A 24,429-nucleotide genomic window follows, 5' to 3' on the forward strand; every position below is an offset into this window, starting at 1 on the left:
GAAAAAGTCACGAAACGACCCCTAGAGGATCCCCAAATGATCCCGTATTAGCCCCGAAAAAGTCCCAAAATGACCCTGACGGGATCCCGAAAGGATTCCGAAAACAATACAGAAATGATGCCGGAAAGGTCCTCAAATGATCCCCTAATAGTCCTGAAATGACCGTGACGGGATCCCAACAACTATCCAGAAATGATGCCGAAAGGGTCCGCAAATGATCCCGTATTAGTCGAAAAAAAGTCCCGAAAGGACCACGACGGGATCCCGGACGAATCCCAAAAACCATCCAGAAATGATGCCGGTAGGTATCCCAAATGATCCCGAAATAGTCCCGAAATGACCTCGTCGGCATCCCGGACGGATCCCGAAAATTATCCAGAAATGATGCCGGAAAGGTTCCCAAATGATCCCCTAATAGTCCCGAAATTACCCTAATGGGATCCCGGACGGATCCCGAAAACCATCCAGAAATGATGCCGAAAGGGTTACCAAATGATCCCGTATTAGTCGCGAAAAAGTCCCGAAATGACCCCGACGGGATCCCGGACGGATCCCGAAAACCATCCAGAAATGATGCCGAAAGGATTCCCAAATGATCCCGTATTAGTCGCGAAAAAGTCCCGAAATGACCCCGACGGGATCCCGGACGGATCCCGAAAACCATCCAGAAATGATGCCGGATGAGCCCCAAAATGATCCCGAAAAAGTCCCCAAATGACCCCGACGAGATCCCGGACGGATCCCGAAAACCATCCAGAAATGAAGCCGGAAGAGCCCCCAAATGATCCCGAAAAAGTCCCCAAATGACCCCGACGATATCCCGGACGGATCCCGAAAACCATCCAGAAATGATGCCGGAAGAGCCGTCAAATGATCCCGAAAAAGTCCCCATATGACCCCGACGAGATCCCGCACGGATCCCGAAACCATCCAGAAATGATGCCGGAAGGGTCCCCAAATGATCGCGAAATAGTCCCGAAATGATTCCGGAATGGTCCCGAAAATGTTCCAAAATAACCCCGACGGGATCCCGGACGGAGCCCGTAAACTATACAGAAATGATCCCGGAAGGGTCCCAAAATGATCCCGAAATAGTCCCGAAAAAGTCCCGAAATTACCCCGGCGTAATCCCGGACCGATCCCGAAAACCATCCAGAAATGATCCCGGAAGGGTCTCGATATGACCCTTACGGGATTACAAATAAGGTGAAGCTAATTATAAAACCATGTTAATAAGGCAGCAGGCGCATTGGAGCGAATAAAAAGTTAGATAGAAACATACAGGTAAAGCTAATAAAAGCGTGCTAATAAAAACAATTGATGGAGGGCGGATGGCGGGAGTAGAGGAGAGGACCACTGATCGTTCCTTCAAAATTGTCTAGATCTCGTTCTGTATGTACCAGATACCAAAAACTGTTGATTTAGGAGAAAATTTAGATTGAGTTATAACAATTTATGGATTTTACACCAGAGGGGGAGATAAAGGGGGGCGGGCGGAGGGTGTCACTGCTTACTTTGTAAGCCCTCGACTTATTTGACCCCTTGAGTCTGTGATATTGGTGAAGGCCAGTATACGTAAAGTTATAATGTGTAAAAATTATGAAAAATAATTTCTCGAAGGGGTCGTGGGACCCCCACCCCTCTTTCCATGTTCGAAAAAAATTTCGCTAGTAGACTACTGTCTGTGTCCCAAATTTCATCAAAATCCGTGTAGCCATTCTGGCGTGATTCAGTCGCAAAGACGAAAAAATATAATAATTAAATTATAACTGTTCCTAGGGGGCGGGGACCACGCCCCTTTTGAAAAATATATAGCTAGTAGATCCTTCTAGACTATTGGCTATATGTGTGCAAAATTTCATCCAAATCGGTCCAGCCGTTCTTGCGTTATTGAGTCACAAAGTCAAACGTCTGGACAAACATCCAAACATCCAAACATCCAAACATCTTAACATCCAAACTTTCCCATTTATAATATAAATATTAGATTATTTGCAAATATTAAGTCACGGACAATCGCAAATTATTAAGATGTAAAAATTGTGGAAAATGGTTGGTTTAGATTACTCACCTGGGGCTAGCTGCTGGCTCGTGAACGTTCCAAAATAGAAAGAAGGAATCAAATCGCGAAAAAGTCCGCGGCACCTGCCGATAGCTAACTTTCGTCGAGTTTTTCCCCTTCGAAGTTAACGCTCGGCTGGTGTTAGCCGTTACCGGTAATAAAGAAAATATATTGGTGCGCGCGTTAGCAGGAATGATGAGGCGACCGAGGAGTTAATCGTTGCGGTTGGGCTCAGACGTGTACGTTGTGCTACCACCGTAGCCTGGGTCGTGATCCTATCCGTAATTCCATACTTTTCGCGTAACACTAGGGTACCCTTCGTAAGTCTGGCCGTGTTAAGCCGCTCGAGCTGGGGTTTGTTGGCTAAGTGCGCGTCTATTACGGACGTTCGCGCGCAGGGATCAACGAGGGCGCGCACCAAATGGAGGCGCCCCCTGCTTCTATTCGTACGATCGCGGTAGGCGCAATAGCTATAAATGATCGGGTAATCGTTGTCAAGTCATTGGTTGCCCGCAATCTCCCTGTTCGGAAGCCGGTTGGAATCACCTGTCATGGGAATAGAGTAGTGGTATTACCTTCCTTGCGTGGTGGATACGGGGCCGCTCTGTCAGTGGAGCGTCGGGTCGAGCGGAACGGACGCGGCTCCGCGCCGCCCCGCGACGGTTGGAAAGGACGTATCTCCGCGCCATCCCCGTGTTTCTTTCGCACCTGGTCGCTTTTCCGGTCCGGGACTCCTGTCTGCTTTTCGTGTTGCAGCAGCGGTCGGAAGGATCGTGCTTGACCATTGGAAGCTGGGGCGATAGCTAAGGCGGCTGCACCTCTGGCAATCTCTTCCATCTCTTCCTCCTCATCTGCTACCTGTTGGCCTCATGATCGGGTGTCCTCCGTTATGTGTATCGAGAGCACCTCGTCGGCGCTTGCTTCCTCCTCGTGCTTGTCGTGGTAAGTAGGGCGTGGCTGCGGTTAATCTTCCTCCATATGCAGAGTAGTGTGGTGCGATTCTCGGCAGCGGTGGCACCGGTCGCTGCTAGGGCATATTTCCAACCGATGGAACGGCGATAGGCAATTGGGGCAGTGCCGGTGTATAACGACGACCCGGAGGCGTTCTTCTGCCGACATTCCCCTGTACAGCGGGCATAGTCGTATGCCGTGATTCTTGTGACACAACCGGCAGGAGACGGTGAAGGGGTCATCGCGTTGCTCCGTCTTGCTGCGTTTGACCGAGAAGCCCGTCATTATGGAACGGGAATTTGCTATTATTTGTTTTAAACTCCAAGGGGTTGGGTGGCGTATGAGCAGGTACTAGAAGCTTAATTGGCTGGGATTGTGGTTGGCGTACTCGGGATAAGGGGCTATGTGGAATGAATAATCTTATTAAGGTATTCTGCAGGTATAATGATGTGTTTGTAGTGGTTGAAACCACTGTTATATTATATAATTTTATTGAGATACGCCTAAAAGTATTTTTAGTTTTGGTAAATATTCTCATCAGAATGAAAATTCTGATATTGAAAACAATCAAAATGGTGAAAAATAAAAAATTTAAAAATTACTGAACATAGACTAAAGACAAACTATATTTTTTGGTGTTTGCCTAATGCAGGCAATACGCGGTTATATACGCTATTTCACGGTAAACCCGTGTATTGCCAAGGCTCTTTGCAAGCTGGTGAATGAGATTGTCGTTTAAGCGACGTCGTGAAAAATAAATGTGCGACAGATGGGAAGTGTCCCTTATTCGCTGCCCTGGAACACTCTTTGTGTTGATTTTTGACATTTTGTGTGAGAATCACAAATTGTGGTGTATTTGTTGATTTCAACACAACCCTGGTGGGGTGGCCTCCACTACCGAGTGTGGTAATTTGAAGAGCTCTCAGCTGCTAACTCTTCCACTCCTTGGAATCGGACAGCTGTTCGGTGCTGCCAATTTGGCAGCATAACGATACCTAATGGTCATGTCATGAATTCTTTCAGGAAATTCACGTGTGAGTTCTGACACGATATGAACTTGGATCATTATATCGAAAAATTCTCATTTTTCCTTGTTTGGAGTCTTCAAAAAGTATTTTCATTGTCTTTTTTTTCTCTTTTTTTCAAGTTAAGGTTGTGGGCTTCCTCGCTGTGGTTACATCGGAAGCGAAAACATGCTTCGCTTTAACGGTTTCTTTTCCCCCAGTTTTGGAAATATATATTTATCAATAAATATATCTGATTAATTGTTCCGTTTTTGTAAAGCACGCTTAATTTCTTCTCGTCCTTTAGTTGTTCCCCCACCCCTTTTTTCCTTTTATAATTTTGTTGTTTTTTTTTTTTTTTTTGTTCCGAACCATAGCTGTTGGCAGGGTGTGTCGGACACCTACTTTGCTCGCGTACGACGTGTCGGGCTTGTCGGATCCCGATCCGAATTTGTGATCCCATGGGATCGCGCGGACTGTGTTCCCGGCTTAAGGGAAAAATGTGGTAGAGTGGCAACCTTGTGCTGTTCATTAATAAAATTGCCGTCATCCGGTGGCAAAATCGTGAGCCAGATAAATAATTTTGCATGTAAATGCAACAACAACGATTTGAGCCAGATAAATCCACATAGATGTCTGGTTCAATTTGTGAGCCAGATAATTTGTTAATTACGCGGCCTTTAATAAACCTTTTTTTTTCAAAAAAAAAAAAGTCGCTGCTTAGCCCTTCGCCGTATGAGTTAAATGAAAAACAGCGCCGACATCTGCCTATCACATTTCACGTGTGCGAAAATTTCACGACATCTGCTTTTCAAGTCTCTCAATGATCCAGAGCATTCCCGTGAGAAGTGAGCGTGAGCCGGAGCTGTAAAACTCACTAGAAGACGGCAAATGTCATTCATGAAATGTGGATACATACATTTTCTGAATGAATTTTCAAGTCGAAAGCGTACAACGTGGTTTGGTAAGTATGGTCTTTTTGGTTAATTTTCGCCGCTCTACTAATTTTATTTTTCTTATTTTGTTTCAGATTTCTTTGGCTGGATTTTGCTTGCACCTGATGTTGAGCAAAGCGCTGATCCTTGCTATACTATGCGCCACAATCTCTCTTATTTATTTATTATTTGTTGGAGCACTATCCAATATTACCCTAACAGTTTTTAGCACGTTGGCTGCGAGGGCCTTTGGTGCTTATTCTTATTTAATCTGCTTCTAGCGATTCTTGGTTATTTTGCAAAGGTCCTTTCAAAGAGACAATCGCCATAGCTGCATGTAACCTAACTTTTGGTTACAAAGATGTCAACACTGATGACCAGAATTTAGGGTATGTGCCCCAGAAACTAATAAGTCTCCCTTCTTTATTTACAATTCATCGTCTAATTCTGTCGGCGGTAAGCGATGATTTTAACATGAACTCTTAGTAATGGCGGGATTTTTCCACTTATCGAGATATCGACAGCGATACCTTTGAGCGCTTAATCACATCTTTCTAAACCGGCAAAACGTTCAAAATCCATTGACAATGGCGGAAGTTATGAGTGATGTTGAATGTTAAGATCCCATAACGCATAGCTGAACTCGATGTGCTAACATGAATGAAACCCATTTTTTTTGACAAGTGCTACGGTACACCATGGGCACTTGTATTTGGAGGAGGCTCGAGAGATGTAAATGTGTATTTTCAGTGGGTGGAGATGATAGTGTATTTTCAATGGGTGGAGAATTTGCTCAATCCGATGGCACCTACAAGGTCTCGACGGGGTGTAAATTTTAGTGTGTAGATATGGTGTATGATACATAGCATTGCGTGTGCTATTTGGTCATGATGTACCCGGGGAGAACATGATATTAGTTTGTGACGAGGCAACGTTACTGGTATGGTTGAATGTGGCCAGAAGCGCGACACAGTACAATTCGCTGTGACGACAACATAAGCATTGGATTATGCATATATAGTGCTTGGCAACCCTTAACATTGCCTAGTAAAACAATAATAACAAATGAAAACAAACGAAAAGAGACTGGATTAAAAGCAAATTATACAAATGTCGACTAGGTCTCCGTCGTAAGAATTTGCAATTAGTTGGCGTTACTGCACTATTCCTTGCAGCATAATATCACGGATTCATTGTTGTTCATTGTTTGTTTGGAAGATTTACAATGGACGGATTAGTGCCGCCATCAATTGAAGATTTTGTGTACATTACCGACAATACATATACTGCTAAGCAAATTATACAAATGGAATTTAAAATATTCAAACGCTTGACTGCAATATGTCGCGCCCATTGCCAATACATTTCTTGCGTCGTTTTTCCAAAGCCGCTAAAGTGGAAGATATCCATCATGCAAAGGCCATATTTCCTCGAATTAACATCGATAGAGTACGAATTAGCATCATATAGCCATCAGAGATTGCCGCTGCATATCTATCTTTAGCTTTACATTTACTGAAAGATAATTCAAAATCACCAATTGGTTTTAATACCAACCACTGGACATCAACAAAGCAATGGTATTTCCACTACACTCCTGATCATTTACGGCCAATTTACAGAAAAATTGCAAATTTAGTGCGACATGCAAACGTTGCTCAATTGCAGGCTGTCTATACAAAATATCAATCATCAAAATTATATAAAATATCACTGCGTTCAGAGTTATATGACAAATTAATTGATTCAATAATTAATTCGAACAAATGAGCGCAAGTGGTAATTAGACAGTTTGGGTGATAGAAGCAAACTGCATGATTTTAAGTTCTGTTTATGGCGTTTGGTTTAATTGTTTTTATTTTTTATAACAAAACCTTCTCTAATTTTATCTGTCCTATTACCTTAAAAAAAATATATATTTTTAAAAATTTAACCTTGTTCGCGTTGAAATCATAATCAAGAAAAAACTGTGGGCCAAGTAATTGCCATTGGTGCCGGGAATGTTTCAGTTTCGCTCGCGTTCCTCATCAAGATGTCTTCCTTGTGACTATGTGAACTATATTAGATTCGGGAAAATTTTAGAATAGCACCCCCGAGTTCACGGGTTAAACTTGGTATCAAATGAAAGAGGGAGTTCTGCCGATCACAAATATATATACCTTAAAGTGCGCAAACTTATAATTTAAAAGTTCTTTGTTGGTAAAGTTTGCAAATTTAGCAAAATTCTATAGCACTTTAACTTACAATTTACACATCTTTCAAAACCTTAATCCACATACATATCTATATAAATTGGCAACGATAAACTTAAATTGCATTTTTGTATATTTCACATTTCATTTTTGCATTGTTTTTTCTTATTATAAATGTTTTTATTAAATCAATCGCGCTTTTGTAGAAACATGCACATTTATATATATATATATATATATTATTGATGACATTACAAAGCTGTGCTGCCACATCAACAAAAAAAAAAAACCCAATATAGATATTACCTTACCACCTTTCAGTTAATAAAGGAAAAGTAAAATATATATTTTTACTACTCATTTTGAAAAGTTGAAAAGAAATTATAAAATAACAAATTAGAATTATGTGTCACAAAAGCACAAAAAGTATGAATCACAAAAGCACAGCAAACAAACTAAATGGAAGAAAATGACGCTACTATGAAAAAGCAATCAGTGGTGCCGACAAAAAAAATTGTAAGTAGGACGACTTTCCGAGTAGTCGGCCTTCGGCCGCGCTTATAAAAAATAACCCTTAGCCGGTCCATCACCGGCTTCGCGAACCACAGTATTTCTGAGTAGAACACCTTTCCGCGTAGGCGGCCTTCGGCCGCGCTTATAAAAAAACCCTTAACCGGTCCAACACCGGCTTCGCAAACCATAGTATTTCTGAGTAGAACACCTTTCCGCGTAGGCGGTCTTCGGCCGCGCTTATAAAAAATAACCCTTAGCCGGTCCAACACCGGCTTCGCAAACCACAGTATTTCTGAGTAGAACACTTTTCCGCGTAGACGGCCTTCGGCCGCGCTATAAAAAATAACCCTTAGCCGGTCCAACACCGGCTTAGTGAACCACAGTATTTCTGAGTAGAACACTTTTCCTCTAAAGCGTGTAAAATCAGACGAATTTTTTCAATGAAGATGAACCAACTGCACCATAACATAATAATAGGGGGGCAGGACCCCAGAATCGTATTGCTACTACTACTGTTAATTTGTGGAAATGGATATCGTAAGACTGCACTTCTTCTACTTGGTGTTTTTTAGATGTGGCAGCACAGATTTGTAATGTCATAAAATATAAATACGTATACACATATAAAAGTTGTATAGAAATTTTCAAATTTTAACAACAAATAACTTCTAAATTATAAGTTTGCGCACATTAAAATATATATTTCTGATCGGGAGAACTCCCTCTTTCATTTGATTTAAAGTTTAGCCCCGAATTCGGGGGGTGCTAAACTAAATCGTTGCCTTAGATTCAGCTAATAATCCAAAATGTCTCATCCAACGCATTTCTATCGCTGTTCCAGCCTATACCGATAAGAACATTATCTAGATTGGCTTGTTCCTCTCTGGTAGACTGAATGGCACGATCCATGTCGCTGTTTCGGGTGCTGGCCATCGTAATCCGTGTAATGTGTGACGCGTTCCAACGGCTTTATCTTCCGTTTCATATTGAACATACCACTTCGACTTGATACGGTCAATTTATTACATGAATCGCGGCTATGAGCAGGACGAATATTTTGGTAGTGGTGGTTCAGCTGCCGCAGCTTTGACCAATACTTTTTATTTTGATGAAGGTATTGCCTATTGCAATGACGACACTAACAATGGTAATGGTGATCAGATCAATACTAATGGCAGTGTTTCGCGAGCGCAATTTGATCGCTGGTATCCATATTTATATTCGCTTTGCTGACTGGCACAACGGACGAGCTATGTAAATGCGTGACCTTTCGCGCTAATAGTATTGTCGTAGTCCAATTGACACGTTGATTATTATTTTTATTATTATAACTAAATCTGAAGAATAAGAAATTAGATGAGGGTACTAGTAAAAGCATTGCTCGTATAGAACTCTTATATTTACTTCATGTTTCCTGTATTTTCATTATAGTCGTCGTTGTGTTAAATAACTAAAAAAAAAATGACAATGCGGACGAGCCAGTGGTGTTTTCCTTTTTTAAGCAACAATGCCGAAATTCTACTGCCAGCGACATTTCTCGACTCGGTGGCGCTCAATGACCCTGGTGGGGGTTTCAGTCTCCTGTCAACTATTGTTGTTACGGCAATAATTGTGTCCCCGATGGGTCTCTGGCACCACCCCTTCATACTGGATACTGGATCGGTACAGCAAAATCGGAATTTGCGTCAACTGAACGTATGAGATAATTCATTTAATTTATTAGATTTGTTGCCTGGAATCTTACAAATTATATTTTGCATAAAATTTAGGTAGGCAGGCAGGAGGAATTGTCGCGGCATGATTCAATGATCACAATGGGGTTAAGAGGTGAGCGAATATGCACGGTTGTAATTGTAATTGATATAATTTTTAGTTTGACGTTTGTACTTAGAGTGTACGATAGGACCTCTTGAACGATTATACCGATTCAAAGGGGTTTATATAATTTGTATGGGTTTTAGTTGTAATAAAGTTTTAGATTGCAACCGATGGGTGGTCCCTTCTATTGTTTCTTCAATTTGCCTTTGCGTTTGCGCAATGAGTTGCAAGACTTCGAAAGTGCCTTAAGAAATGTGCGAAAATCAAACTTTTGCTGTAGGGACCACCAGAACGACCCATAAAAGAACTATACGCCATAACCAGCAAATATTTATCGAAAACGATTTAATTATTATTATTTTTTTGTTCATTATTTTATTAACAACGACGTGTTTTTTCGAACACATGCAAGTCCTTTATATACTCATTAAGCAGCCAAACAGTTGGTTTGCATACAATTTATGAACCGTTTAAATTGCATGAATACATATGTATATCGTTTCCTATGAAAATAATACAAAAAAACTACCAATATATGGCGGTGATTCTATCCCAAGTGCCTACTGCAACTCCGAGCTCGTGACGCTGCACGAAGTTACTGCGAACCTAAGTCTTCTAGTAGGTGAGGAGAATAGCAACCTATTGTTTGGTTCCTGCATTAGTCTCGGGCGGTATTTGAGGGAGTTTCCACACATAAGTCACCAAGGAAAGAACTTGTCATCAATCACCTAACAAGCGATAGCTAGACTCAATACCAGGCGGATGTGAGGCCGGTGTAATGAATTCATGTGGCACTAATCTCTTAATAGTATACCAAACAACGATAGATCTCGAACGAATATTAACTACCTTTATTATGACTCTAAACCAGTAGCTGCTATTCGTGATGTGTATAATCACACTCGGAATATGTATAACTGGAGTTGCTCTAGGGGCTGCCATTAAGAGGCAGAATTCTTTAAATTGTGAATAGCTAGTTATTTGTTTGCCTTGGTGGTTATTGCGCCACATCTAGGCCGTCTTTAAGCACCAGCGTTGCGGCCACAAGACGCCGACCAAACCATCAGTAAACCCTTATGAATTTCTCTAACTATCAATACACTTTGGTTACTTTTTCTAACTAAATAATGAGTTGTAATACCATTGGACAACTGAAATAGCCCATAAACCATATGAATACCTTGATGATCCAAAATTGAATATATATTTTCAGTTGTTTTTGGAATCATATTTGACTCAAATATGTTTACTTTAAGTTATCAACACTTTTTAATCTTTTTTCATTCAGCTTTCTGGATCTTTTCTGCTTATCTTGGTTGACTGAACAATGAATATTCTACTTGTTAAACTTTTACTTCTCATTGAAGATCTTATTTTGTATAAGATATGAGGAATAAATGCATGCTAATCATATTCGAAGGTCATTCATAAATCTCATCCAAAACGGTTAAAAGATGGTCACAAATGTGATCTGAAAATGACTGTGAAAGCAGTCAAATATCACTCCAAAACAGTTGAAGCTCACTTTGACAGTGGTCTCAATTGTGAACAAAGCGTTTCGAAATATGAATCGTCAAGGATTACTTGAGAATAATCACATTTGTCTCCCGACAATACATTAATTTTTGAATTGAAAATACTTTTTAAATGTGAACGTTGTTAATTATCTTGGGGCCTGAGGTTTAAATATTATTTGGAGTCGCTGGATATTCTGGTGACGATATGAATCAATGTCTGTGTAGGGGGTTGTTATAAACGGGTGGGAGTTACAGGTCTCCCTCACCCCCACTGGAGGGTGGTAGTAGGAACAATTTCGTGATTGATCAGGTGGTTTGTCCCCTTGCCGTATCCAGTTCGACGACTCGCACTCCGTTATCGGGGCCGTAGTGAAGTTTGGCTATCCGACCTAGTCTCCATTCATTGGGAGGCAGATTGTCCTCCTTAATGACGACTAGGTCCCCCTGTTTCAGATTGGATTGTGGATGCTTCCAATTAACGCGTTTCTGCAACTCGGTGAGATACTCAGTTTTCCATCGTTTGCAGAAGGTTTGATGCAGTGCCTTGAGTTTTTCCCATCGATTGACGAGTGAAGCGCGATTGTCGCTGACGTCAATCTCGGGTGGCGCTAGTAGATGGCCCCCGACTAGGAAGTGTCCGGGGGTAAGTGGCTCCAAGTTGCACGCGTCATTTGAAGATGGGTTTAGGGGTCGGGAGTTTAGACACGCTTCAATCCTACACAGGAGGGTACTAAACTCCTCGAGAGTAAATTTATGATCCGATGCGATCTTTTGAAATGAGTTTTGACTCCCGCTTCCCACATCCCACCCATATGAGGATCCACTGCGGGGATGAAATGCCTTGAAATCTGAGCGGAGAGCCCTCGACGCTCCGACAAAATTCGTTCCGTTGTCGGAGTAGAGATTTTTCGGGCATCCTCGCCTGGCTACAAATCGACTAAACGCTGCTAGAAACGCGGCGGTACTGAGTTCGCTAGTCGCCTCTAAGTGGATCGTCTTAGTCGCAGATCAGACGAATAGGCAGACGTAACCCTTGGACATGCGGCATCCTCGTACGCTGTAGGACTTGATGTCAAGCGGTCCGGCAAAATCCACCCCGGTGTTTTTAAATGCCCGACAAAAGGTAGTGCGTTCCGCAGGGAGAATTCCCATGAGTTGCGTCGGGGAACGTTTGCAAAATAGCGTATATGATGGATCGGATCATGATTCTGGCCCGAGGTATCCAATACTGCGTGCGTAGGAGCCGCAGCATTAGTTGGTTTCCGCCATGTATGGAAATAGTATGGACAAACAGGACTAGGAGACGGGTGAGTCAGCAGGCGTAAGGGGGGATTATCAGGTGACGCTCGTTGACGAGAACGTCCCTGGATGCTTTGAGACGACCCCCCACCCGAAGGACATTATGTTCGTCCATAAAGAGGTCTATAGTAGGATCTCGCTTTTGGCCGCGATAGGTTTCCTAATTCTCAGAGAGTTCATTTCCTCAGCTTTGTGGTTTGTTTGGGATATCCTTATGAGAGGGCTAGTCGTAGCATTGATTTCATCGGGCGAGATCTGGTGAGACTCTGCTTTAAGGGACGCTTTAGTTTTTGGATGAGTTCTATTCGAGAATCTTATAATATAGGAAAATCGATCAAGAATATCCTCGCTATTGTTAATATTTGTTGCTGCATGCACTTGACCTCCTTTTTCTTCGATGATTGTGTGGCACTCCGGTTCGCCTTGAGATAGCCATTTCGCTTTGCCTTCTTGCAACCAAGAAGGTCCCTGCCACCACAAAGAGTTGTCGACTAGGTCCGTGCCTGGAAGTCCTCTGCTGGCTAAGTCCGCTGGATTTGATGCGGACTCGACATGTTCCAAGCTTTAGTTCCTACCTTCTCCACGATTTTTGTCACCCTGTGAGCTACAAGTGTTGACCAGAAACAAGGGGGTTTTCGAATCCATGCAAGGACGATGGTCGAATCTGTCCATAGGTGAATGTTGAATGTACCTAAGTTCAGGTTCTCCATCACAGTTTCCAAAGTCTCAGCCAGCAAGACGGCACCGCATAACTCCAATCTTGGTAATGAAATTGTTTTTACTGTTGCCACTCTTGTTTTTACCATAAGCAGATTAACGTAGATCTTGTCCTTTATCTGAGCTCGCACCTAGATCGTAGCCGCGTAGGCTTTTTCGGTTGCGTCACAGAAGCCATGTATTTCTATCTCGTTGATTGGGGTAAAGTGCACCCACCGAAATATCCGAATCTTGTTAATCGCGGGATACTCCTGCATAAAGGTTTGCCAGCGGTCTAGAGTGATTGTGGATACCGTTTCATCCCAATCCGTCCCCTCCAGCCAAATGTTCTGCATTATGATCTTGGCTACGATGATAACTGGGGCGAGCCAGCCTAAAGGGTCGAAGAGTTTGGCGATGGCCGATAGGATCACCCTCTTTGTTAAGATGTCCTGGTTTTCGATTGATTTTGCTGTGAAATAAAAGTAGTCGGAATGCGCGTTCCAACGGATGCCTAGGGTTTTTACCATGCTCGCGTCCTCGAACTCCAGAAAGTCTTCCGTAAGCCGGTGAGGTTTTGGTATTCCTTATAATATCCTGCTGCAATTGGAGGTCCATTTTCGAAGATGAAATCCTGCTGACTTTAATGCAGCTGTGATTTCATCGTTAGCAGTGATTGCTGCTTCGAAGCTATCCCCCCTGCAAGGACGTTATCGGCGAATATACTGTTTCGCAAGATGTGCGCTGCGATTGACAGCGATGCCTCGACGTCATCTGCAAGTTGATGTAGCGTACTGATCGCTAGATAGGGGCACAGTTGACCCCAAAGGTTACGGTGTTGAGTTCGTAAATACTGATAGGGTCACCTGCTCTGAGACGAAAAACTATTCTTTGGTATTGGGTTTGGTTTTCTTTTATCCAGATCTGCCTGTACATCTTCTCAATGTCGCTGTTGAAGATGTATTTGTAGAATCTCCATCGGGGGAGTAATATTGTAAAGTCGGCTTGAAGTACTGGGCCGGTGTGTAGGACATCGTTCAGGCTCGTGCCGTTGGATGTCGGGCGCGACGCGTTGAACACGACCCTCACTTTAGTTGGTGTGCGCACCTTGGACATGTGCCTTATTCTGTCAGCACCCTGTTGTATTCTGTCTGTAGGGCCGGTATCTTGGCTATGCGTGTCTCGTTCCGATAGAACTGTGAGCAGATGCTCTTAATAGATGGGCCCAAACAGAGGGTTTTTGGGAAGTCTTGTTTGAAGGGAAGGGCGACGGTGTACCTCCCATCAGAGTTCTTTTCCGTTGTGGTTTTATATGGTGCCTCGCAAAGGCATTATCTTCGGTCAGGACCTTTTTCGTAGGTATGTTTTCAATTTCCCAGAAAGCGGTAGTTGCTTGTCTAAGCTTATTTCATTGAAAAAGGATACCCGTGTATTGGTTGGGTGAGGTGCTTCTGCACGACCGGTTACAATCCAACCGGAGACGGTTTCTTGGGCGAGAAGCGTATTTAGAACGTTCTTCCGTATACCGTTTAGTATTATCTGGGGATAGATGTCGACTGGTTCATTAATGAAGAACTTCTTATCTGCCAGAGTCATATCAGGGAACGCTTGCTGAGTCGTTGCGCTAACTTGGCAAGTCGGAAGGTCCCCTCTTAATTGAGGCAGGACTAGAACCACCGTGTCAATGCTTACTAAGGGGTCTGTAAGCGAACCTAACGTAATCGAACATGATTCCTTTACTTGTGCGGATGGCGTATTATTTATTCTTGACACTTGCACATGCAAACGTTTGCATGGAAGGTTTATTCGCTTCTTTAGTCTTTATGTTTCCGCTCTGGCGGAAAATTTCACTCCATTATAGTGCATATTAACACGTGCTGTACCTAATAACACTCCTTTAGTTGTGTTAGCATGACACGAAGAGACGTTATTAACATTATCTTGTCTTTTTTCAGCTTCCAGCCTTGCCCTAGCCTGTTGTGCAGTTCAGGGCGTGTTATCGGTGGCATTCTGAGTCCACCTTTGAGGACTTGTCTTCGGTTGTACTGTCAGGAGATGGAGCAAGGTGTTGTGCCTTGCGTGGCACGTGCTGCAGTTGAATGGGCTGATGCATCGTGTCACGGTGTTCCACCGGAGAGACAATTCAGACAGTGACTATTGCTCTTTATAAAATCTATTTTTCCTGACGTAGACAACCTACGGAATTTTTGGCAATTTCGTAATTTGTGCTCCTTACTGTTGCACATCTTACATGCCAATTTTAGTACGCTGGCTTGGTAAACCCCAAATTTTGTCGAACTTTCCCTTGGATTTGAACTTTGATTTTTGGGCGCTTTGGTGGTTTTGTTACCTCTAATGTCAGAAACCGTTTCTAGTGTTTGGAAGCGATTGGACAGGAATTTGTCCATATCCTCCTATTTCGGTATATCAGTTTTTCTTTCCACGGTTTGTTCCCAAAGAGCCAGGTTAGATTCGGGGAATTTTGTTGAGCACAAGTAGGTTATGATTGCATCCCAATTTGTGATATCAATATTATGGCATTGTAGCGCAGAAATGCAATTGTTTATTTCCCGTTGCAATTTTTTAGTTGATGTTCCACACTCCTGTTCGACTGCCGTCAGGTTAAATAAAAGTTTTAATTGCGTGTTTACTAGGATACGTTTCTTTTCGTACCTGTAGTGTAGGTTTTTCCAGGCGGTTGCAAACCCTCGTTTGATAACGAGCACCTGCCCACTATTTCTTTTGCCTCCCCTTGCGTTTTTTGGTTTAGATAATATAATTTATTGACATCTTTCAGATCGGTATTGAGAATGTAAATTGCCGTGAACATATCTCTAAAGGCCGGCCAGGAAAGGTAGTTGCCTTTAAATACATCTGTATCGCAGGGCGGAAGCCGCATTTTATGTCCCGGCGCGAAGAGTCTTCATCCTTCGCTTCATCTTTTGCCGGCTGTGGGGTGATAGTTTCGACTTCAGCCGCCACAGCAGACATGCATGGCAGGTAGCATGCGAAGCAACATTTATTCTTCTTCTTAAGCGCACTTAGGTCCTCCTTGGACAGATCACTATTGCCGAGAAGACTTTCGTATGCAGACTTGGTTTTCTTCCATAGTGCCCTTAGCTCCTCTTGCAGTAGTGCAAGGGTATGCTTGTTCCGGGATTCGGCCGAGGTGGAGTTGAAATCTTGTTCAAACTCGGCTATGGAATCCGCCAATCTAATATACGTCTCCACTGTTTTTATTAATTTGAATATTTTGTTTATGTAAATGTGTCGAGATTGTATAAGTGTGTTTTTGTTTTTTGAACCTACTCCAGCAATTAATCCTGCTGTTATTGTGCTATATAGAAATCCTGATGTGATTAATGTGTTAGTAACAGTGATATAAAACACTAATAGAGATCCTCACGAAGATTTAATTATGTAGAACACAGATAGAAATCCTGACGAGGATTTAATGTGTATACAGTGATATAAAAACACAGATAGAAATCCTGAAGGGATTTAATGTGTGTAAAGTGATATTAAACACGGATAGAAATCCTGACGAGGATTTAATGTGTCTACAGTGATATGCAATACAGAGAAGAGAATCGTCTGCAAATATTTAATGTGTCTGTGACAACCTAAACAATTGAACTACGCTGGTAACCCAGCAAAAGCGAAAGAACGAAACAAAACGAACTACAAGTGCATTTAGCAAAAAGAAGAAAAAGTTTTCAATCATTATATCGTCATCGAAACGCCGGCACGCGCATTAAAATTCGACACCAAATATTCACACTAAATTTATACCTTTATTAAATAATTAGAGTTCCTTACTTTTAGTAAATAACATGCAAAAATGAATTAAAATTTTCTTAGTGTAGTAAGCATTCGCAGAGTGAATTAAACTAAACACATAAAAACCTTAAACTCGTAGACTCATTATCCCCATAAAGTGGTGACCCCGAAAAAAAAACGTGGCTACAGTGAGTCTTAAAGCAAACGACGATTCAAGTATTGTATGGTGGGCGCACCGGCATTTGGACCCACAGCAGATTCTTTAAGAGTCGAAAAGCAAAGGCGTAGGTATTACAACGTGACCATAACGGCATACATCATAACGGTTCTCAATGACACTTTCGACCTTTCGAAAAGCCGCAGCGGCTGCAGGAGGCGGCAGCAACGTCGACGCCAACGGCGGTGCTAACGACGAAAACGCTGACAGACCGCAAATAAATGCTGTATTTGGGAAGTTACCGTTTCCCAAGCTTAATTCCAAATACAACATAGAGTTATGGTTTATAAAAATCGATGCGTGGTTTGAACTCCATGGTTTTGGTGTACATAAGGAAAAGGATAAGTACACAGCTATTATAGCACATGCGGACGACTTCATTTTAGACCAGGTTTTCGATTTAGTGCGCTGCCCACCTACAACAGCCCCGTATGCTACGCTTAAAAAAGCCATAAGCGAGAAATTCAGCGATTCTGCTATGGCCCGACTCGATAAGTTAACCGGCATACAACTTGGCGACAGTAAACCAAGCCATTTGCTGAGCCAAATGCAACGAACGAATGCCACTAAAGACGAGTCAGTTATCCAGCAGTACTGGCTCAAACAGCTAGCTGAATCAGCACGCGCCGATATCGCCGGCATGCTACAGGCACAACCCAGCACACCATTGCATCAACTCGCAATCATCGCAGACTCAGTACTAGATGCACTAAGCCGAGACTTGAACGCATCAGCACCAGCTAGAGGATCCGGCATCAACGCTGTCGAAACATCATCCAACCGTGTGTCCGAGTTAGAAAGACGAGCTGAAAAGCAAGAGGCCATACTTGACAGCATCAACAGCAAGCTAAACCAGTTAACACTCAACAGTCGCAGCCGACCACGGGAACGTTCACGAAGCACAGCTAAATGCACTAATACACCTAAACGCACTGTACGGCACGGCAAAGGTGGAACAATCTCCGACTTGTTGGTATCATCGCGAATATGGAACGCAAGCTCGTCAGTGTCGCAGTCCTTGCGATTTTTCATCGAAAGCTACAAAGGCAACAAAAAACTGAACACTGCCGCAACGGGCATTTTCGACGGTTGCAGCAAAATAAAATCGTCAAACAATCGGTCCCAATGCGGATTAGAGGTAAAGTTTTCAGAATTCATTAAATCTAAACGTTTTTTATACCTGATAGAAAATCGAAGCAACTGTTCCTAATCGACACCGGATCAGAGGTTTCTGTGATTCCCCCAACCCGGAAATGCCGTTTGTCAAATTTTAAAGGCAGCCCACTCTTCGCAACTAATGGCACACCCATCAAAACATATGGTGTAACACGACGAACACTCGACTTAGGTCTCACACGAACATTCACGTGGGACTTCGTCATCGCAGAAATGAGGTACGCTATTATCGGCGTCGATTTCCTTCGTCACTTCAACCTCATAGTAGACATCGCGAGCTCCATACTTATCGACAAGGCATTACAAACGAATTCACCACGCGTATGTAGTCTCGAACAGCCAACAATCAACGAGTGCCAAATTCCCAACGAAATCGAAAATCTGCTCAGTGAGTTTTGTGAAATCACCGACATGAATGCACCAGCTCCTTCCAAAACTCAAACGGGTGTAATTCACTGCATCGAAACAAAGGGTCCGCCTAATTTTGCTCGACCTAGACGACTCGCCCCAGACAAAATCAAAGCGGCGAAAGACGAGTTTGAATACTTAACCAGACTCGGAATTTGTCGCCCGTCTAAAAGTTCGTAAGCTTCCCCATTACCTTCCACATGACCTAAACCGAGCTTAACACGAAATTCTAATCGAACCCAGGGACATCCCGAAAACGGCAATAACCACGCCATTCGGACTATTTGAGTTTACGCACATGACATTTGGTATGTGCAATGCTGCACAAACATTCCAACGGTTCATGCATGCAGTTTTTCAGGTACACTCGCTGGCCTGAGGCAATACCGATTCACGAAGTATGCGCAGAAACAGTAGCCAAAAAACTTGTCCACATTTGGTTCTCACGATTTGGTATACCAGCACGCATTACTACCGACCATGGAAGGCAGTTTGAGTCCCAACTCTTCAAGGAGTTGTCAGGTATGCTAGGCATAACACATCTGCGTACAGCAGCATATCATCCACAGGCGAACGGAATCATTGAACGATGGCATCGAACCCTCAAAACTGCAATTACGTGTATCGAACGATATGATTGGGTTGATCATCTGCCTATATTACTAGGCCTTCGCTCTGCATTTTAACCAGACATCGGAACCACAGCTGCGCAACTCGTTGAAGGCACTAATCTACGGTTACCAGGTCAGTATTTCAAAGACAGCGACAACCACATACCGCAATCAGATTTCGCTAAACAGTTCACAGATATAATGCAAAAGGTACGCCCAAATCAAACGGCAAATCACGATGCTCCGAAAGCTTTTGTATTCAGCAAATTAGCCGACGCAACTCATGTATTCGTACGCAACGACAAAATCCGACCAGTATTTCAACCGCCGTACGATGGCCCGTATCTCGCACTTTCTAAACACCCAAAGTATTTTAACGTCGAAATAAATCACAATCGAGTAAATATATCTATAGATAGATTAAAACCCCCATTTATGAAAGTAGAACAACAACATACTCAATCGCCGACAGTCGTAACACCACAAAGCTCAACCCAAGGAGCTGCAGCAACACCATCATCAGATAAACCAGACATACCATCTCAAACGATTCCAATCGCTCAGAATACAGTCCAAGCGACCACTACATCATCATCAACGATCACCACAAACGAAACGCCTACTAATAGCCGCGGTCGCAAAATAAGACTTCCCGTCCGTTTAGGGACGTAAAGTCTGGGGAGACCTCTGTGGCAACCTAAACAATTGAATTACACTGGTAACCCAGCAATAGCGAAAGAACGAGACAAAACGAGCTACAAGTGCACTTAGCAAAAATAAGGAAAAGTTTTCAATCATTATATCGTCATCTCGTCATCAAAACGCCGGCACGCGCATTTAATTTATACCTTTATTAAATAATTAGAGTTCCTTATAAAATAAAATAAATGTAAGGCACGATAACCTCCGAAGAGATCTAAAGCCGAGCTCCTCTTCCAATTTGCTCTTGATTTTCCCTACAAATTGGCCGGACGGGACCTACATGTTTTATGCCGACTCCGAACGGCACCTGCACGCAGATGAGTTTTCACTGAGAGCTTCGCCCGATAGTCAAAAGGCGATTGGTGTGTGTAAAAAACACGAAAATTGTCACTTTCACAAGCTTTGTCTTTATTGCATCTAACACGGAATGCACTTTCCGTACGTAAAATCAAGCCACTAATAAAAAAAGGTTTTGTGCAACCAAGCAACCACGTACGTACCTTAAGTTTTTTAAATTGACCGTTGGGCTGCGCTGTGTTGATGTGATGGACTGTATGATTGATAATGGACTGTATGCTGTGATGTTAATGTGATGGTGTGATGTTGATAAGATTGTATGATGATGATGTGATGTTGTGTGATGAAGCTAATGGACTGTATGAGTTATAATGGATGTGATGATGCTAATAACGGATTGTATGTGATGTTGATGAGTGGACTGTTTGATGTTGTGATGATGATGTGATAATGGACTGACTGTATGGGTGATTATGGATGTGATATCGTAAGATGATTTGATTGTGATCCTAACGCTGACGGAAATAATAAGTCAGTTGCTAAAATTAATATATTAAAAATTAATTTGTAGGCAACTAATTTAAAACTACTTGCACATAAATGCAGCGTGGGGCAGTTTCGTTTTCATATACGTATGTATGTACATATTTACTAATTTACACTTGCTCATCTTCTTTAAACTTATGTACATCCAAGCCATGGTTTTTTCGCTTTGGTTTTTGTTTACCGTTTTACAGCTTCGCGTCAGTTGTGATTTATTGCGTTGAAGAATAGTTTGCGATTTTAATAAGTGCGTGTATAAAAGCGTTTTAATAAATAAAAAGAAATAAGTGTATTTTTTTCTAAATTAAAACGTAAATTTAATAAACTGTAAAAGGTGAAATGAGCAGTGGTTGTAGCAAAAGGCATTTGAGTAGGCAAATCAAGAAGCAAAAGGAAAAAAAATTTGCATTGTTTGATCAATATGCATTAGAGAATGCGAGTGATTTTGCATGTAGCAACGAAAATGAAGAAAGGGAAACCGGTGAAGTTGAAAATCGCAGTTTTGAAGAAGAAACTATAGGTATTCCTGCAAATAATGTGCAAACGTTCAGAGAGAAAATAAAAAGGTGGTTTTTAGGGAATTTATTGTCCCGCCAGTGTTTGGAGGAACTACTGTTGATTTTGAAAGAGGAGAATATGGACGTTCCTCTTAGTGCTGCGACACTAATTGGAAAAACGCCTGATAGAAGCATAACGACCATAAACCCTGGGGTTTATTGTCATTTTGGAGTAGAAAATCAAATACTTAAAGCTGTTAGTGAAGTTATTATTTTACCTGAAATTGTTGCTAGCATAAATATCGATGGACTGCCATTATTCAGGAGTTCGAAAGCTCAATTGTGGCCCATTTTGATGAAAATTATGAACGCACCTAATATTGCAACATTTTGTATTGGGGTATATTTTGGGTATAAAAAACCAGATGATATTAATGAATTTCTCAAAAATTTGGTAGAAGAACTAAAGCATTTGCAATCAAACGGCATAAAGGTGGGCAACAAAATAATTCCGTTTAAATTAGGAGGGCTTGTATGCGATGCCCCGGCCAAATCCTTTGTGTGTGGCGTTCCTTCCCATACATCAAGTCATGGATGCACCAAGTGCTGTCAAATTGGAAAGAAAATTATTAATACGCTTACTTATTCTACCGAAAGTGGGTGTTTAGTGTCAAATGAAGACTTTTGCTCAAGAAAATATTTGAATCACCACCAAAAGCTTTTCCACAATACCAAAACCCCTTTCGAGAGTATTGACTTTAAAATGATAACTCAGATACCTTTGGACCCAATGCATCTTTTAGATCTTGGAGTTGTACGAAAATTTTTGACCAGAATATTTTATAATAAATGTAATTATAAGTTAAATAAAGAAACCAAAACTATGATATCGGAGTGTATTTAAGTAAGAGTGTGCTAAAGGAGTTTGTTTGGAGACCTCGAAGCTTGAATGAACTAAATAATTGGAAAGCAACAGAGCTTAGGCAGTTCGGTTCGAGGATGTGTATTATGAGTTTTTGCTGTTATTCTGTGCTTATCGGATGCTTTCTTCCCCGAAAAGTTGCAGAAAAAATATTCCCGTAAGCCAAGCTATGTTGCAGCTATTTGTTGAGAATTTTGCCATAATTTTTGGAGCGAATAGCATATCTCACAATGTTCACGGGCTTTTGCATATAACAGATTCAGTGCAAGAATTTGGAGATTTAGCAAGTTTTTCAGCATACCCATTTGAAAACTATCTCCAAATATTGCAAAAAATATGTAAAAAACCTTCAAAAATATTGCAGCAAATAAATAAAAAAAATTGAAAACGAAAAACTTGTTATCGAAAGAAGGGAATTAAAGGTAAAATACAAAAAGGAGCGGATAATTGGCATTTCGTATCGCTACTACTTTATAAGCGCCTTAAGCCCTGACAACTTTTGTTTTTTTTTCAACAAAAACACCAATCAAAGTGATAGGTTTTAAAAAAAATTGACAACAAGTACTTCTTGACTGGACGAAAATTCACCAAAATTGAGAGTTTCTTTAAGGAACCTACAGATTCTTCCACGTCCCTAGGTATTTCTTTGGTAGATATTGAAAGTTTGGATTCAGAAGAGGACTTTCCTGCTGATCAAATCACCCAAAAGCTTGTTGGTTTGCCATTTGAAAATAAAATTCTTTTATTACCAATGCTACACTGCTCTATTTAGAAACTCAAAATGCATAAAAGAAATTTTACTATAACCGATTCCAAAAATGCGGTACCAAAAATCAAAAAACTAAAAGTTGATACAGATACCAGTTGCTCTAATTTTGCAGAGCTACGTGAATTTATAAAAACGGAACTAAAAAATATGAGAGGTAAATTCAACCATATGTATGTATGTGCATTAGAGCGTCTGGCCTTACAGGCAAAAAAGATATGAAGAAAAACGTAGTTTTTTTTATATATTTTTGAAATGCATTTTTTTCGATGCGCTCTAATGCAATATGTATATGTACATTAGGGGATTCAAAAAAATAATATTTTTTCCAAAAGTTAGTAATTGGTAGGAAAATAAACCAAAAATGTAGGTATGTTTATTTTCTTATCAATTTCGAACTTTTGAGAGGGTAAGACTTTCAAAAAACAGATTCAAGCTTAATACACAAGTTTCAGTCAAATTTCTTAACTTTATTTCGGGAAGAATGCGGTTTTGTACCCCACATAATTATACCTTTTATCAACATGCAATGGTATTATAACTTTGCTCCGATGTTTGTAAGTATGAGACAAAAGAAGAGATAGACCTACCAATAAGTATACCGATATGATCAGGGCGATGAGCTGAGCCGATTTCGCCATGTCCGGCGGTCCGTCTGTTGGTCCGTCCGTCCGTCTGTCTGTTTGAACGCAAACTGATACCTCAGTTTTAGAGATATCTCGATGAAAATAAGTATTGGGCCACCATTTTGAAAAGCATTAATCATTTGTCGGAACCAGCAAGACGGTATGGGGTATGTATCTTTGAATTATCAGTTTTGAAGAGATTGTACCAATTTTAAGTAAGGATCGGACACTTAAAAAAGTTATGCGTATTCATGAAAGGTATAAAGCCTTCGGCACATCCGAAGACAGTCCTTTCCTTACTTGTTTCATTGTAATAATAATACAGTTTTAACACTGAGTGGTCGTGTTATTTAATTATTTTCTTTCAGAGGAACAATCACATCATAATAAAGCTGTAATGGAAGTGTTAGCTCATCAAACTGTTATGATCAAATCCTTGGTTAGACAAGGGAATGATGAACTTTCTCTCAGCAAATCTTTCCCTATACTTAATGAGGAAGCTTTAGCAATAGTTGATAACCAAATAAACGAAGAAAACCGACCCATTTATGTAAGTGTTCAATAGTTAATTCAGAATTCGTATAATTCTTGAGTTATGGCACTATTTAAGTTAACTCATTAATGTCCGCAACTTATTCTTTCGTAACAATCATCAGGATAATCAATATCATTTATCATGTACCACTTGTACAAATAAACTCCAATTGAGTAAAAGCAGTACAAAGCATTATTTTTCCCGTTATTTTTCTCTCTTTTCAAATTTAAATTCTCATTATTATTTTAACTTTAACATCGCAAATTAGGTGAACACCACTGCTGGCAACTTAAGATGCCAAATGATGCCATTAATGAGTTAAGAAACGATATTTGTTTCTGCATATCGCTAAAAGATGTCTG

The sequence above is a fragment of the Eurosta solidaginis genome, chromosome X, assembly GCF_040869045.1.
Source record: "Eurosta solidaginis isolate ZX-2024a chromosome X, ASM4086904v1, whole genome shotgun sequence".
Lineage (NCBI taxonomy): Eukaryota > Metazoa > Arthropoda > Insecta > Diptera > Tephritidae > Eurosta > Eurosta solidaginis.